The following is a 16,602-nucleotide window of genomic DNA, read 5'->3' as shown; positions in this document are numbered from 1 at the left end:
CTTAATAACTGGCTAGTGTAAGTAAGCATGATGCTCCTGTACTCAAACCATGAGTAAAGCTCATGTCCTCTCCTTTAGAAAACAATACACTATAAGGAAGAAGAAACAAGTATATAAGTAACATTTATGAGATAGAATAAAATAAATTTTAAAAGTAAGAATGGAGTGCTAAAAGAAATTAAAGAAAACTTTCAAATTTGAGAAGAGAGTGAACAATTTCTCAAGGAAGAGATTAACTATTAACCACAAGAAGGGTCTTAAGAATATGGAGTTTCAACAGGAGATGCCCATAGAGGGAGAAAGAGAATGAACATTCTCTAACATTAAGAAACAGCATGCCATCCCATCTGGCTAATATATGGATAACTGGGAGTTGTTTTGAAGCCAGAGAAAGGAAAGCCATGAATGCAAAGGTAGAATCTGTACTAACATCAAACTCAAGCAGAAGAAACATAAAAAGTTCTGGAATAGCTCGATGGCTTGAAAGTATCAGAATTATGGTTTTCAATTAATCTGGTAGGAGCACTAGGTGGACCTGACAAAATAGCAGGAACAAGGCACAACTTGGTAATACTTATAAGCAGTATGGGGGAAGAACAGCCTACAAGACCAGGTGACTAATTTTACATGGAGATACTGAAAATAGGGACATTCATAACTAATCTCAGATATTGTGGCTATGACCAAATAAGGAAATGCAGTGATTTTTTAAATAGGAATAATGAAATTAACATGCTCAAAGGCAAAATGAGTTTAGTTCTGGACTTGCTAACTTTGAGGTATCATTGAGAATTCAAATATTTATCCATCAACTAGTACATCTGTAAGAAAGAGGGTTTGGAGAATGACAATTGCTTAAGGCAAGCTTGAATCTTCTATGATGCATGAGCAAGTCCTCTGCAGAAAGATGTCTATAAAACCAAGGAGAAATTCTTGGATAATGACCAGGTCTATGCATTGGAAAGAAGCATTTCATGCTATGATCTGTGTAGGAAGAAAGCCAAGGAATTATGATAGCTCCAGCCTCTACCACCTGGCCGGCCCCACCTCCTGTCCCCAAAGAAAGTCAATGAAGTAGTATAACAATGATCAGAATTTTGAGTAAGAGTTAAAGGACTTTTTTTAAAAAAACAAAATTATTTATTTGAGATAGAAAGAGAGAGAGAGAGAGTTTGAGCATAAGCAGGGAGAGAAGCGGACTCCTCACTGAGCAGGGGGCCTGATGCAGGGCTCAATCCCAGGACCTTGGGATCATGACCTTAGCTGAAGACAGACACTTAACCAATTGAGCTACACAGACACCCTAAAGGACGACTTCTTCTTCTTCTTCTTCTTCTTCTTCTTCTTCTTCTTCTTCTTCTTCTTCTTCTTAAGTCACAGAAAGAAAATCACTACTGAGAGAGAGAGATTCTGACATGGTGGAAATCTCAATCCTCTTGGAAAGACAGAATAATGAATTCTGGTTGAATTAAACTTGGGATGAAGGGATTCATTTCTTGAGACTCAAATATAAAGCTAACACTGGAAATGTCTCATAGGGAATTGACCTTTTTTAATTTTAAAAAAGAGAGTTTCAGGCATCACTGAAGACTTATTCTGATAAGAAAATAGGTCTACTATTGTTGGGATGACACACCCCAGTTTCTTTGAGACAGAGCTGGTTTTATAATATCCTCTTTTACTTTCAAAAGTGAAAAGTGATTTAGACATCAATTATATGATCACTCATTTATTGGCTCTAATCAATATCATTTGGCAACATTATACCTATTTAGGAACAGAAACTGGTGGAATTAACAGGGAAAGAGAATCAACACTAAGGATTTGCTAAGCAGGAATGACTGAAGGTCAGAAGCATGTGGTGTACCAAAGTCGCAAAAAAATGAAGCCCCTCAAATAGCTGACCATAATTTTTCTCATTGGCTAGAGACAAGCACAGTCAGAACAGCAATATTGAACAGCAAAAATAGTACAAGTTTAGGGCATGACAACTGATAATCAATTAATGGTCGAATTCATAGGAGTTAAGAAATATGAAAAATATTAACACAAGTTTATGATTTAAAAAATGGAACTTCAGATTGTGAGATCGTGAAGGTAAAAAAGAAATTCTAGACATCATGAGGCCTGAAGAACACCTTAGCAGTGGGCAGAAGCAAAATGGAGACCAAATGCTCTGTAATTCAGAAAAAAAAAAATAGGAAATGACACATTACTTTAAAATATTATTTTGTTCCTGAGGTATTTTCTTGACTAAATCTCACATAGTGACTCTCCATATATAGTCTCAAATGCCTGTCGGAAGGAAGTGTTCTGAAATGTTTCCCATGAAGTTGCTATGGAAACATCTAATGCAACTGTTAGTCTAACTCCGAGCAATAGAAATAAATTGTATTATAATCATAATTCCCAGTTCAACATTAACCTTAAAAAATATTTTCATAAGGTGGTGAGAAATAAAAGAACTGAACATCCAAAGTTAACCATGGTATTACTTATACAATATGCAAATCTAAGTTTGAAAAGTTTTGAAAATTAAACACAATGTTTTCTTTTTATATTTTCTATATAATATATATTTTGTGGCATATAAATATATTTCATTTAAATTAGATGAAATAGATTTCCACTGTGTAAATAGGAGTGTTAGGATAATATTGTGCTTTGAATCTAACCTCACTCTACCATGTCCATTTGTCCTTCCGTTTATTTCTCCTATTTTGAATTAAAAAATGAATATTCAGGTTCTTACATGTTATTCAGATGTAGTTGTAAAATACATAAAGGTGCATCACATATTCAGTATATAATCAATCTGATCTTCACATGCATGTACCAAGTCCATTTATAATATATGAGATGGTGAAATAATCTGGTTTCCCTTCTGCAGGAACATTAGAACGTGATTTTATTCTTACTATCACTATACTTTCCTGATTCACTATACTCTTGGCCCCTTCAGCATCTAAAATGGAGAAAATAACTTCTGGATTTGTGGTTAAGGATGACATTGCCAAAACATGAGAAAGTAGAGAATTTAATATACCTATGGCTCAGGCCTCAACCTTGGCTTTATCATCTTCATTCAATGTAAGCTTGAACTTAACTAATTTATTTGTGCCTTATGTGTATCTCCAATAAAAGCCATAAAACCACAACTTAATGTATTTATTGCAAGGACTGTATGAGGATATGAAGAACTCACAATAAACCTAACTTACATAGTAGTACTCAATAGCTTTAGCCATTATAAACATATTCATAAAAATAACTTACATTTTTGTCTCATATCATTAATATAAGAATCATATTGTTATTTTGAGAGATTATCTTTGACCTTGAGTAGACTCTGTATCAAGCTTTATCATCATTATAGTTATGATGCAGTTTTTTCATCTAGTAATCTTCCAAATCACTCACCTACTCTTGATAGACAGTGTAGCGTCATTTTAGAAGGGAATGTGAAGCCAGACAGATTGGATTTGAAACTTTCTACTCTGTATATCCAAAATACTTTATATTTTTTTCATAAACTGTATCATATTCTGATTATAATTTTAGTTGTGTATACACTTATATTTTCTTAAAAAGTAAATCATCTTCCTTATAGATGTACTCCTTCTTCTAACATAGTCCTTCTAACAGTGGTTTTATGTGGTATGTAGTAACTGAATGCCTGAGTATTTAATTGATCAGTAGAATTTAGATCTTTATGAGATAAAAAATAAAACAAAAAATTAAATTCATATCCTTATAAAAAATCATGCTATCACCAAAATTCATAGAATTTATCTTTATAAACTTTAAACAATCTTTATTATAATTTTCATGCACTTGATTTTTTGGACAAGATGGAAAATACTTTGCTGAGAAATATTTTGGAGGAATTTATTATGAGAAATTGACATTAAAGTAAATTGGGGATATAATGTAAACAAAGAATGTTGGTAGCCATGTCATTTTAATTTAAAATCCACACTCATAACTTTGCAATGATCTTACCCTAGTGCGCTCTGTCTTCACACAAGGTTCTTTTTTTTTTTAATAAATTAATTTTTATAGGAGCCTCGGTGTCCATCGAAAGATGAATGGATAAAGAAGATGTGGTTTATGTATACAATGGAATATTACTCAGCCATTAGAAACGACAAATACCCACCATTTGCTTCAACGTGGATGGAACTGGAGGGTATTATGCTGAGTGAAGTAAGTCAATCGGAGAAGGACAAACAGTGTATGTTCTTATTCATTTGGGGAATGTGAATAATAGTGAAAGGGAATATAAGGGAAGGGAGAAGAAATGTGGGGGAAATATCAGAAAGGGAGACAGAACATAAAGACTCCTAACTCTGAGAAATGAACTAGGGGTGGTGGAAGGGGAGGAGGGCAGGGGGTGGGGGTGAATGGTTGACGGGCACTGAGGGGGACACTTGACGGGATGAGCACTGGGTGCTACGACCCAGCAATTGCACTGTTAGGGATTTACCCCAAAGATTCAGATGCAATGAAACGCCGGGACACCTGCACCCTGATGTTTCTAGCAGCCATGTCCACAATAGCCACACAAGGTTCTTTATGATGCTTAGCTGTCTGGTATTGGAAAAGCTGTTTGGACAGTGGCTAACCTCAGGATTTCAGTTATGCCTTTATAGGCAAATGTAACTTTCAAAGTAATGAGCATGTTGACATGGAATTGAGAAAAATTTTAAAAATTGAGGAGATCATTAAATAATATACAAAATCTAGTACTTGATTTTTTTTGGGGGGGGGAAGGGGCAGTGAGAGAGAGAGAGAGAGAGAGAGAGAATTTTTTGGAGGGAGGCAGGGTGGGTGTGGAATCTTAAGCAGGTTCCATGCTCTGTTCATGAGCCTGACAACAGGGCTTGATCTCAAGACTTTGAGATCATGACTTGAGCTGAAATCAAGAGTTGGATGCTCAACCAACTGAGCCACCCAGGAGCCTCAAGTGCTTGATTAAATATTAAAAAAAAAAAAAAGGTTTTCAAAGAAAGATGAAAGAATCTAGTACCCAGAAGATAATTAAATATACATTCTGAATTTTTTTTTTCTGGTTAAAATCAAAGATAAATTCCTTCCAAATTACTAGCATTATTTCAAAAGAAGCTGATTAAAAAGGGAGATAAATATAGTATTTTTATGGCCTTGATTATCTAATGATATTCATTCTATACTTCAATTTGCATGAGGAAATGACCTTAAAGAGGCTATTTAGAGACAAACTGAAGCCTAGTATGATAAATTATTTTGTGAGGTCTTGGGGATTAAATATTTTTAGTAAAGAACCATACAAGGAGATTGAAGTATTAGATGGTTCAAAAACAATTACGAACCACTTTTAAGTGTCTCTTTGTTATTTATTCCTTACTGTATGCTAAGTGAATTAAAAAATTGTTTAATTCCCCACTCCTAATTAAGGAGAAATTCTCCTTAAAATATCTAAGCATGTTCTTTTTTCCCTCTTTCATACCTGTTTTAAGCTGATGTTATTTATAATTTATAATAAGCTATTTTTCCCCAAGCACAAGAGAAAGAACAAACAAAATGTAAGTTGACAGCCTGCTTTATTATGTATGTTTTTACTGTGTTGTTTGCTATAAGATTCTATTTTATTTTCATTTTAATTGGCCTGCCTTATTCCTGTCTATTATTAGCAAATAAACTGTACAGTGATAAGAATTGATAGACCTAGGAATCTGACCTTTAATTCACTTGTATAGAAACATCTTTAGAAATTGTTGTTAATAATATATCTTTTATCATCTGGAACATTTATTACCTTTGTTCATAGCCAATAGTTATTCAAAGTTTCATAATTTATATATAAGCATTATGAAGAGGTTTTAATGTATTTGTCTTTAAATATGATAATAGACATTGCACTTTGTATCTATAATTTGTATTGGGGTTCTTTTAAATATGTGAATTATTTTTTAAAAACATAATAAATTGAAATTAAATTTGTTTTCCAAATTTTCCTCTACTGATAATAGAATTCTTTGACAAGAATTTCTTTCTTTTTCTAACAGTCTACATATTAATAATCTCATACAACATATGTAATCACTTACTAACAAAATCATCAGAATGAAAATATGCTGAAACAAAATAAAACTAAAAATATGTTAATCTGACATGGCAGATATGACCACAATCATCCAATGGATGGAAAAATCAATAAATCCAATGAGACTCTATATGAGACCACTAATATAATATATATTTACTTAAAATAAAGGGGAATATAGTTATATTTATGTCGAGAACAGATCATAGTAGAAACATTTGGACATGGGCATTTTTTGTCCAATATTCTTGAAAAAAATGTTTTTATAGGCTATCTCTTGGAATCACTATAAAGAAAAGATTATTGATGTGGCCTAATCTAAAAATGTAATATAAATTGTACAAAACAATTTTTTTTAAGATTTTTTATTTATTCATTCATAGAGATGCAGAGAGAGAGAGAGGCACAGGCAGAGGGAGAAGCAGGCTCCAGGCAGGGAGCCCGAAGCGGGACTCGATCCCGGGTCTCCAGGATCACGCCCTGGGCTGCAGGCGGTGCTAAATCGCTGCGCCACCGGGGCTGCCCTGTACAAAACAATTTTAAATGTGCATTAAAGTACCAGTATTGCACCACTTTAACTTGAAATTAAGGGTAAGCCAAGAGAATGTGTTAAGCAACTGTGGCAGAAGACAGACAATTGCTAATGAAGAGCTTTGCTGGAAAATCCAGTCTGCCTCTACAAACAAATCATCTATCTCAGTGCTAAATGGAAACAACTGGAAAGAACCTCAGGCATTTGACTTAAGGAAAATAATAAATAATGAATTAGTAATAATGTTATGTTTCCTAAAGATTGTCATCTGTAAATGGGTGACTGAGGAATATCCTTATTTTAATCTATGCAACAAGGGTATAAAGCCTACAGTTTCACTGTTAACATATCTATCATTCCCAAAATATAAACAGAATGCTAGAATTATAATAAACCCAGTGGAAACAAAGTTCCTTTTTCAGCTAAATTTAGGAAACCGGGAAATGATATATTCCCACTCAGAGATTGACATGCATATTAGCATACGAAACACTGAGAAGTCTGGGGTAACAAAACATATTTTCTTTGTTCAATACAAAGTTCACCAAATATTGTGTCCAATGGTTCCCCCACTCTCTTGGCCACATGTTGGAATAGGTGGAATAATATACCTTTGAACACACTGCACAAATACTGGTCTAATTATTTATATTTTATAAACTCTGAAGGAAGACTATTAACAAAGTGGTGCAGTGCTAATCATAGAAGTGATTAAAGAGTTAAAAGCTATCATGTCTCCACAAATATTTATTGAAAGCTTATATATTATACCACTAAACTCTGTTTAAAATTTGGCTTTCCAGCTCTTTCTAAACACTAGAGAGAATATGTTGAACACTGCGAGGAATCTGGTCTGCTTCACAGATGTAATTTCTTATTGTCTGTAAGAAATGTTAAAGAAGGTAATTCTGACCACAGGTCTTTTTGCATTTATTTGCCATTTACCGTAAGCATGATTTATTTCCTTAAAGAGAGATCACTTTTTGCCTTGAACAAAATCACATATTTGGCCTATAAATTAAAAATAAGTCCTTAGGGTATGGTAACCTTACCTAGACAGTACTCATGGTAAGGTCTCGCCTAAAAATTTCTTCCAAACTCCCAAGACAGTATCTTTAATATCTGCCTTCACTATGGAATTAACTTTAATAGCTTAGTCCACAGAGTACATTAGCAGACACTGAGCCAATGGCACATCATGACAACCTCTTCTCATTTTATTGAAAACACCAATGAGAGGGAGAGAAGCTAAGCGGATCTTATGCAGCCAGTAAGTTAACCCAAAGTCTAGTCCTCTTATTTACTTACTTAATTTATTTGAGAGAGGGAGCATACACGAGTTGGGGGAGCACCTGAGGAAGAGAATTCCAGGCAGACTCCCTGTTGAGCATGGAGCTCAATCTCATCACCCATGAGGTCATGTCCTGAGCTGAAACCCAGAGTTGGGCACTTAACTGAGTGAGTCACCCAAGCACCCTTAGCCCTCTTACTTTTAATCAATCTAGGCAATGATAGGAATAAAAAAAATAAGTTAAATTTATTTTTATTCTGTAGCTCCAATAAGGATGTCATAATATTTTTCATTATTATTTGAGTTAATTGATAACAGTTCTTTCTTAAATTATATGCCTTTTGAATCTTTTAAAATTTCCTTCTCTAACTCACTTTATTTACTAGCATGTGTTTCTTTTTTGGCTCAGACCTGATTCATGGTAAAGTTCTGTAAAAAGTTCTGGCAAGACAACTATGTTTCTAGATGATTATAAAATCTGCCTTGAAAATGAAGTCCTATGAACAAAATTTTGATGTTTGTTCAGGCATAGAACATTTTATAGAAATCTCAAAACAGTATTTTTGGTAAGTAAAACATTCACCATTTTGCATTCTTCCTATGCATTGTTTTGTGATTCCCCTCATCCTATAAAACCAAGTTATGTGTGCATGCATGCAGTCATGTGGGCATGCATGCATGTATTTAGAAGAAGTTAGTTCACAGGAAGGGTAAGTAAAATTAATTTGTTAAACTTAAAATTGTAGCTATCCTACTGGATTAGAACTGAGTGGATGTTGGGTGACCCTCATTAGACACAGGAAAGAAATCCCATGATGATATAAATGAGTAAGCTGATGCTCTCTGTGGGACCAGAAAGTGGGACCGGACCACTGGTAAGAGTTGTCTGACTTTGGATTGTTTAGAAATAACCCATAGCAGTTGGCAAGCACAACACTGAATTTATAGGTCTATAATATTTGACCTCTTAAACTAAATATGTCAGTTCAGTTTTTATATCTGAAGATTCTTCTCTCCATCAATGAGAAATGCATAAATGCAATGGGTCATCTCCCAGCCAAACTTAAAAGATCCTATAAGCTTCCTTGAAGGATACTACAAGTTTCCATCTATTTTGCTCTCAAGTTTTAAGGATGGATTATTTATGTCTACAACATGTAGTCTAGTATCACATCTTTTATATAAGTTCCATTAGGAATACTATTATTAGGAATACTATTAGCCATCGATTTGGATACTTATGAGCTTCTATTCTTCTACACTGTATCTAAAATACTTTATTATAGTTCCAAAAGGCAACCTTTCCTAGTTTTGTTAGCTTGTTTGTTATATCATAGACAGATATCAGCCTGTAATGAAGGCCTTCCTGTGAGAACCACCTCCTTCCCCCTTGGTCAACCCCACCTGGTTCTGATGTGCTTGCTGCAGATAATTCAAGCAAGAGTCAATAACTAAACCAAAATTGGTTAATCAGATACATTTTTAGTAGCATGTTTTGACAAAATTAAGAGCAGCCACCACCAATTAAACAAAATCTCTTTGAATGTAAAAGTGGGAATTTACTGTGATCATACCTTCAGTTACATAGAGAAAATCAGAATATGCCTAGGTTAAGAGAGGCCAAGAGAGAAAAGAGGTTAATTCTACTTGGCAAACATTTTTGTTTCTTGTTCTTGAGGTCCAGATGCATAACTATCCTTCTCAGATTGTGTTGTTTTATTCCCAACACTTCCTTAAGTATCATGGCCTCACAAATTTTCTCCTTCTTTCTCTTTCTCTCCATCCCTCTCTTCCTTTCTCTCTCTTCCCATTCCTTAAACTACATCCCAGTTTACTAAGAGAACAATTAAGTCCATTCCAATAGATTCTCTGCTCTATATATTTATACTCATTCTTGGTGATCACATCCACCTCCATGCCTAAAATCCTTTTACTTAAAAATCAAGCTTCTATCACTGGAACTTTGTATATTCTTTTCCTTCTCTCCATTCTTCTTCCCTCTCCATTTGGTTATCTCTGTCTAAGGTATGTTTGTGTAACAGTTCAAACATACCTTTCAGAAGGCACCTTCCCCTGAGGGCATCTTCCCATACAAGCTTGGAACTGTTTACTTTGTGAATCACAGCACCAGACACATTCCCTTCAAGAGCCTTATCAGAGTTTGCACCATTTCATATTCTTTTGTGTTAATATTTGATTACACCTTCCATCAGATTGTAAGCTTATTATAGGCAGGTACCACCACTGATTCCATGATTTACTCTTACAATCAAATACTTACAAGTCAAATGTGTCTTTTGAATTCTAGACAGCAGTATTTATCTACTTACTGCCTACTATTTCTGGAATATCACAAGCATCTCAAACCAAGCATATCCCAAACAAAAATGATAATCCCTCAAGATGAATTTCTTCTTTTGATGTGTTCCATATTTCAAAGAACTATTATCATCCTTATTTAATAGAAATCTGTATCTCATCCTAACTCTGTAGTCCTTCTCATAATGGATCAATTACCAAGCCCTTGCCACTTGCCTTCATTCTGGCATTACTCTGGCTCACAGTGGGATGTGCTATACAGATAGCCTTTATATGAAAGACTTATTGCCCCAACTGGTAGAAGAAAGAAGAGTAGGTTATCTTTAACTGTAAGGCCTTTCAGAGATTGTGGTAGGCCTCTGAAACCTGTAAGCTTCTTGATATAAGACATCCTTTCTGATTTAGGGCTAAACTCCCCATATGATTGGATGGTCACATGTAGAGGCTCTTCTCAAATCCATGTCTGACCCTCTCAGGATTTTCTCTCACCTACTCTCCTGGCCACTATCTATATCCTAGAGTTTAGCTGAAACATAAACCAGACGGGATTTTAAAAAGGGAGGGGGTACTGATAAGGATAAAGAGACTATATTTCAAAAGAGGGGCAAGATCCAACCAGCCAGCATCTACCAGCAAGAGGAAGGCAATTGGCTTCTGAGGATTGGGTTTTTGAGGATGTTTTATCATGTGGGTAGAACACAAAGCTCAATTTGGGATACAGTATAATATATCTGGAAAGCCTCCTCAGAGATTGTGCAAACTCATTACTAGAATGGCTCCTCGAAGCATGGAAAATGCTGCAACCTGCATTTTCATGACAGATAGGAAAAGAAGGGACCAAATATCTCAGGGAAGTGAATATTTTGGACTGCATAAAACATGGAAGGTCAGAAGACATGTCAAATCATTACTATCTATGGGAAAATCCACAGGATACACCATTTACGAAGGTATAGGAAATCACTGGAGAGAGGGATATAAGATTCACTAAGTTCAGTGCTAGCTTTTCTCTGTACGTCAGGGCTAATGACAGAAAAGACCATTGTAAAATCAGATTTTCTAACAGCAATGGAAGTAGTGAGGACCTGAGATAATAAAGGCCAAATGGTAGCCTGAAACCAGGTTAAGACTGTTTTGGTAATGAGGGGCCAGGTTGGGAGAGGAACCAATGCACAATTCCAGAATGTTATGTACATGGCCAATAAATCTGGTGGCCACAGGAGCAAAAATGATAATTAAACAACAAGGGCTCTATTCAATATGCTGTATCAACACAAATCGAGGATGAATGAACAGCAGGTTGAAGGCAGTTGTCTCAAGTCATGATTCCTTGTCCAATTTTGGTCATGAGCCAATTTTTCAACCCAGAATCCACTGACTTTTCTTGCGAAATTTTGACAGTGAATGAATAAGTGCAATTACCCTAGTGTGAGACCTCTGAGAAATGAAGATTTTAGTCATTCTACCAGGTAAGCCACCAAGTCCAGCAAAAGTCAGGTCCCACTTCAGTGAAGTGCTTGCCCCACCTGCCATGACCACCAGTGGCAGAAAATCTTTAGCTGTCAGTTCTGTCAAGAAATGTCTCAACTGCAAAAGTCATCATGTCCGTGATCAACCGATCAATGTGAAAATTTAAATGTTCAGCTATGATAACCTCCCTCTAAAAGATCTCAGGATTATTCTAGCTTTAGAGTTCCTTGTCGTGTCATCTCGGCTGTCATTCTTCTACATCACTCTTTGACTTCTCTCCTCTCTCTTCTCAATTCTGTTCCCTTGATGCAATGTTATTGAGAAATCATTTTATCAAAATGCAATAAGTCCATGATACTTTTTAAATTAAAATTACATTAAAAATTAAATTAAATCTTAGGGAAAGGGTAAGACTGATGCTAAAAATGAAAATGAACCATAATATATATTAGAGGAAACAGAACATTAATATTTCTGCCTGGTAGGAAAAAAAGTAGGATGAGATGATATTCATATTGACAACTCAAATATATGATATTTTTTTTCCTCCAGAGTGCTTTATTAATGTACCATCAGCACCAAAAAATTCATCTTTAATGCCTGCACTGCAAGCTTTTCTCAATGGCAACTCAATTATCACAGACTTTCTTAAAATATTTGATTACAAACAATGGAAATTTTGTAAAATTACACAGGTCCAAACAAATAATGCAAATCTAAGTTAGTTTCTATGTACCTGGAAGCCAAAGAAGTAAAATCGCCTCTTTATATGTACATTACTCAAAATTTAGAACTGTTTTTTTTTCCGAATTTTAAATTATATATATATATATATATTTGAATAAATTTGGAATTTTATATATATAAAACTATTAAAAGATAAAATATGATGTTTGGTGGAATATTGGTTGAAAAGTTATGGTAGGTAGTAATTTTACCATCCATCTTCTTTCTAGCTTTTAGTACAAAATTCAGAGTTATGATCAATGTTTTGTGTTTTTCACCCCACAAAATGAATCAGTTCCCATATCTTATGAACAAGTTAGAGCATAGGCTTATGTAGTCTTTGTGTATAAGTATGGTCTTTTTGGGAAGGGGCACTTGGATAAAATCTAAGCATCTATCCCTGGTAAAGTTTGAGTAAAATATACTATACACACCATGGAGTATCATGTCATGTGCACTGAATGACTAGATGTATACTTAGCAGCAATAGTTAAAATCAAAAAGAAATAGAATAATATTTACTTTATTTTAAAATGTATGTATTTTTACACTAAAAAGAACAGAATGATTGACTACAGAGAGGTCAAGTGTTCATAATGGAAATGGAGATATAGATTTTTAAAATGAGATAGAAAAAAGAAAAAGAAAGAAAAAGAAAGAAAGAAAAGAAAGAAAGAAAGAAAGAAGGAAAGAGAAAGAAGAAAGAAAGAAAGAAAAAATGGTAAATAGTGAGAGATTTTTCAGGGACTGATGATGACAATATTCCATAAACTGAAGGGTATAACTATATCAATCTTCTGTACCTGAATTTAAAAACAAAGTAGATCCTGCTATAGAATGGCCAATCTGATCTATTCCCTTTGTTTATCCTCACTGTATTGTTTTGATTCAGTTTTTTTCCACTTTTTGTCATGATATTGGTTTTCTAAATGTTCCCATTATCATTAATGTAGACAATTAAAATCCTCTTTCAAATTGTTGATGCTCTTATCCTCTTATAAAGTGAAGCTTATTTAATCAGTGTCCAAGGACAAACTCAACCTGAAAATGCCTTTCATATTCTGAATTATATTCTAGTAAATTATGATCCAGCAACAACTGTTGTATTATTTTGCAAACATTCCTACAATGCATCTTAATCCTTTTACTTTGTTTCCATAACAACTTTTCTTTTATTCAAGCATTCATTGCAATGCATTATAATTCATTGTTAACTGGCAACTGTCTGCTGTGATCTGACTTTTCTGAAAGAACATATCTTCTGGGTAGGAAAAAACACAAGAGTGTTTTTATTCTATACTCTATACTCAGGATACTTCTGACACTAGATGTGTGGGTTTTTCAGACATCAAACAATTCCCTAAGACACCAGGTGGGTGCTCTATAATTTAAGTCAATTTTGACACTATTTACCTGGACGTAGATCCTAGAGGTTCAGTCCCATGAGATTGCCTCCTCCTCAATTTCAGATACCAATTTTGAATCTAGTTGTTGCCTGTGTTTCTGACCAAACTGCTAAATTGAAGGTTCCTATGACCTCCTCAGGTTAGATTAATTTCATAGAATGGCTCACAGAACTCATAGGAACATTTTACTTATTAGATTACTGGCTTATTATCTAATTCAGGAACAGACAAATGGAAGAGATTCACACAAGCATATGGGAAGGGGCAAAGAGCCTCTAAACACTTTGCAGGCACCATTTTTCCAGCACCTTCACATGCCCGTCAATCCAGAGCTCTTCAAACTCTGTACTTTGGAGATTTTTATAGAGGCTTTAGCACATAATCATGATCAATGATTAACTCAGATATAACCCTCAAGAGGCGGTTGGGGCTTAAAGTTACAAGCTTCTAATCATGGCCTGGTCTTTTTTGGTTACAAGCCCCCATCCTGAAGGCTCCAGGACCCCAAGAGGAGTCCCCTCATTAGGACAAAAGACACTTCTATCATTTAGGAATTTCCAAGAAATTCTTCTATCATTTAGGAGCTTTGTGTCAGGAGCCAGAGTCAAAGACCAAATAGAGCAAAAGATGTTCCTAATGCTATTGTTTTCAAGTTTTTATTTAAATTCCAGTTAGTTAACACATAGTGTAATATTGGTTTCAGGAGTAGAATACGTGGTTTATCACTTACATATAACACCCATAACTCATCACAAGTAGCCTCTTTAATACCCAGCACCCATTTAGTCCATTACCCACCCACCTCTCCTCTAGCAACCCTCAGTTTGTTCTCTATATTTAATAGTCTATTATGGTTTGCCTCTCTCTCTCTCTCTCTCTCTCTCTTTTTTGTCCTATGTTCATCTGTTTTATCTTTTTTTTTTTTTAGATTTACTTATTTATCTTGGAGAGAGAGCATATACATGAATAGAGGGAGGGGCTGAGAGAGAAAGAATCTCAAGCAGACCTCGCACTGAGCATGGAGTCAGACATGATGTTTGATTTCATGACCCCAATATCATGACACAAGCCAAAATCAAGAGTTAGACATTTAACTGAGCCACCAGGCACCTCAGTTTTGTTTCTTAAATTCCACATATAAGTGAAATTTTATGGTATTTGTCTTTCTCTGACTGATATATTTCGCTTACCATAATATACTCGAGCTCCATCCATTGTTGCAAATGTTGATTTCAGTCTTTTGATGGGTAATATTCCGTTGTATATGTACCCAACTTCTTTTTTTTTTCATACCCAAATTCCTTATCTTTTCATCAGTTGGTAGACATTTGGACCCTTTCCATAATTTAGTTTTGCTTATAATGCTGCTATAAACATCAGAGTGCGTGTGCCCCTGTGAATTAGCATTTTTGTATCCTTTAGGTAAATCCTTAGTAATGCAATTGCCGAGTCATAGGGTAATTCTATTTTTAACTTATTGAGGAAGCTTTCTACTGTTTTCCAGAGTGGTTGAACCAGTTTCCATTCCCATGAACAGTGTAAGAGTATTCCCCTTTCTCTGTATCCTTGTGAATACCTGTCGTTTCCTGTGTTGTTAATTTTAGTCATTCTGGGAGGTGTGAGGTGGTATCTCACAGTTTTGCTTTGCATTTCCCTTATGATGTGTGATATTGAGCATCTTTTCATGTGTCTATTAGCCATCTGGACATATTTCTTGGAAAAATGTCTATTCATGTCTCTGTCCATTTTTTAACTGGATTATTCATCTTTTGAGTGTTGAATTTCCTAAGTTCTTTATATATTTTGGCTACCAATCCTTTATCAGATATGTCCTTTGCAAATATCTTTTCCCATTCCATAGGTTGGTTTTAAGTTTTGTTGATTGTTTCCTTTGCTGTGCAGAAGCTTTTTATCTTGATGAAGTCTCAATAGTTCATTTTTGCTTTTGTTTCACTTATCTCCAGCAACATGTCTAGTAAGAAGTTGCTCCAGGCAAGGTCAAAGAGGTTGCTATGTGTGTTCTCCTCTAGGATTTTGATGGTTTCCCACCTCACATATAGGTCTCTCATCTATTTTGAATTTATTTTTGTTATGATTTAAGAAAATGGTCCAGTTTCAATCTTTTATATGATGCTGTCCCATTTTCCTAACATCATTTGTTGAAGAGACTATCTTTCCCATTGGATATTCTTTCTGACTTTGTCAAAGATAAGTTGACCATATAGTTGTAGGTCCATTTTGTTCTCTATTCTGTTCCATTGATCTATGTGTCTATTTTTGTGCCAGCACCATGCTGTCTTGATGATCACAGCTTTGTAATATGGCTAGAAGTCTGGAATTGTGATGCCTCCAGCTTTGCTTTTCCTTTTCAAGATTGTTTTGGCTATTCAGGATCTTTTCTGGTTCCATACAAATTCTAGGATTGTTTGTTCTAGCTCAGTGAAAAATACTGGTGGTGTTTTGACACAGATTGCATTGAATGTGTTGACTATTTGGATATTATAGACATTTTAACAACATTTGTTCTGCCAATCCATGAGCATGAAATGTTTTCCCATTTCTTTGTGTCATTTTCAATTTCTTTCATAGTGTTCTGTCGTTTTCAGAGTACAGATCTTTCATGTCTTTGGTTAGATTTATTCCTAAGCCTTTTATATCTTGGTGCTATTGTAAATGGGATCGATTCCTTGATTTCTCTTTCTGTTGCTTCATCATTGGTATATAAAAACATCACAGATTTCGGTACAGTGATTTTGTATCCCACAAAGTTGCT

The 16,602-nt window shown here is 34.8% G+C and overlaps 1 protein-coding gene across 1 annotated transcript in view; it reads right to left on the bottom strand.

The window, feature by feature from the left end:
* SGCZ (sarcoglycan zeta) overlaps positions 1–16,602 on the bottom strand; it is a 459,573-nt gene that overhangs the window by 201,351 nt on the left and 241,620 nt on the right. The gene's annotated exons all lie outside the window — the stretch shown is intronic.

Source organism: Nyctereutes procyonoides, unplaced genomic scaffold (genome assembly GCF_905146905.1).
Source record: "Nyctereutes procyonoides isolate TBG_1078 unplaced genomic scaffold, NYPRO_anot_genome, whole genome shotgun sequence".
Classification (NCBI taxonomy): domain Eukaryota; kingdom Metazoa; phylum Chordata; class Mammalia; order Carnivora; family Canidae; genus Nyctereutes; species Nyctereutes procyonoides.
The sequence above is the reverse complement of the archived record's forward strand: the minus strand, read 5'-3'. Positions and strand labels throughout refer to the sequence as shown.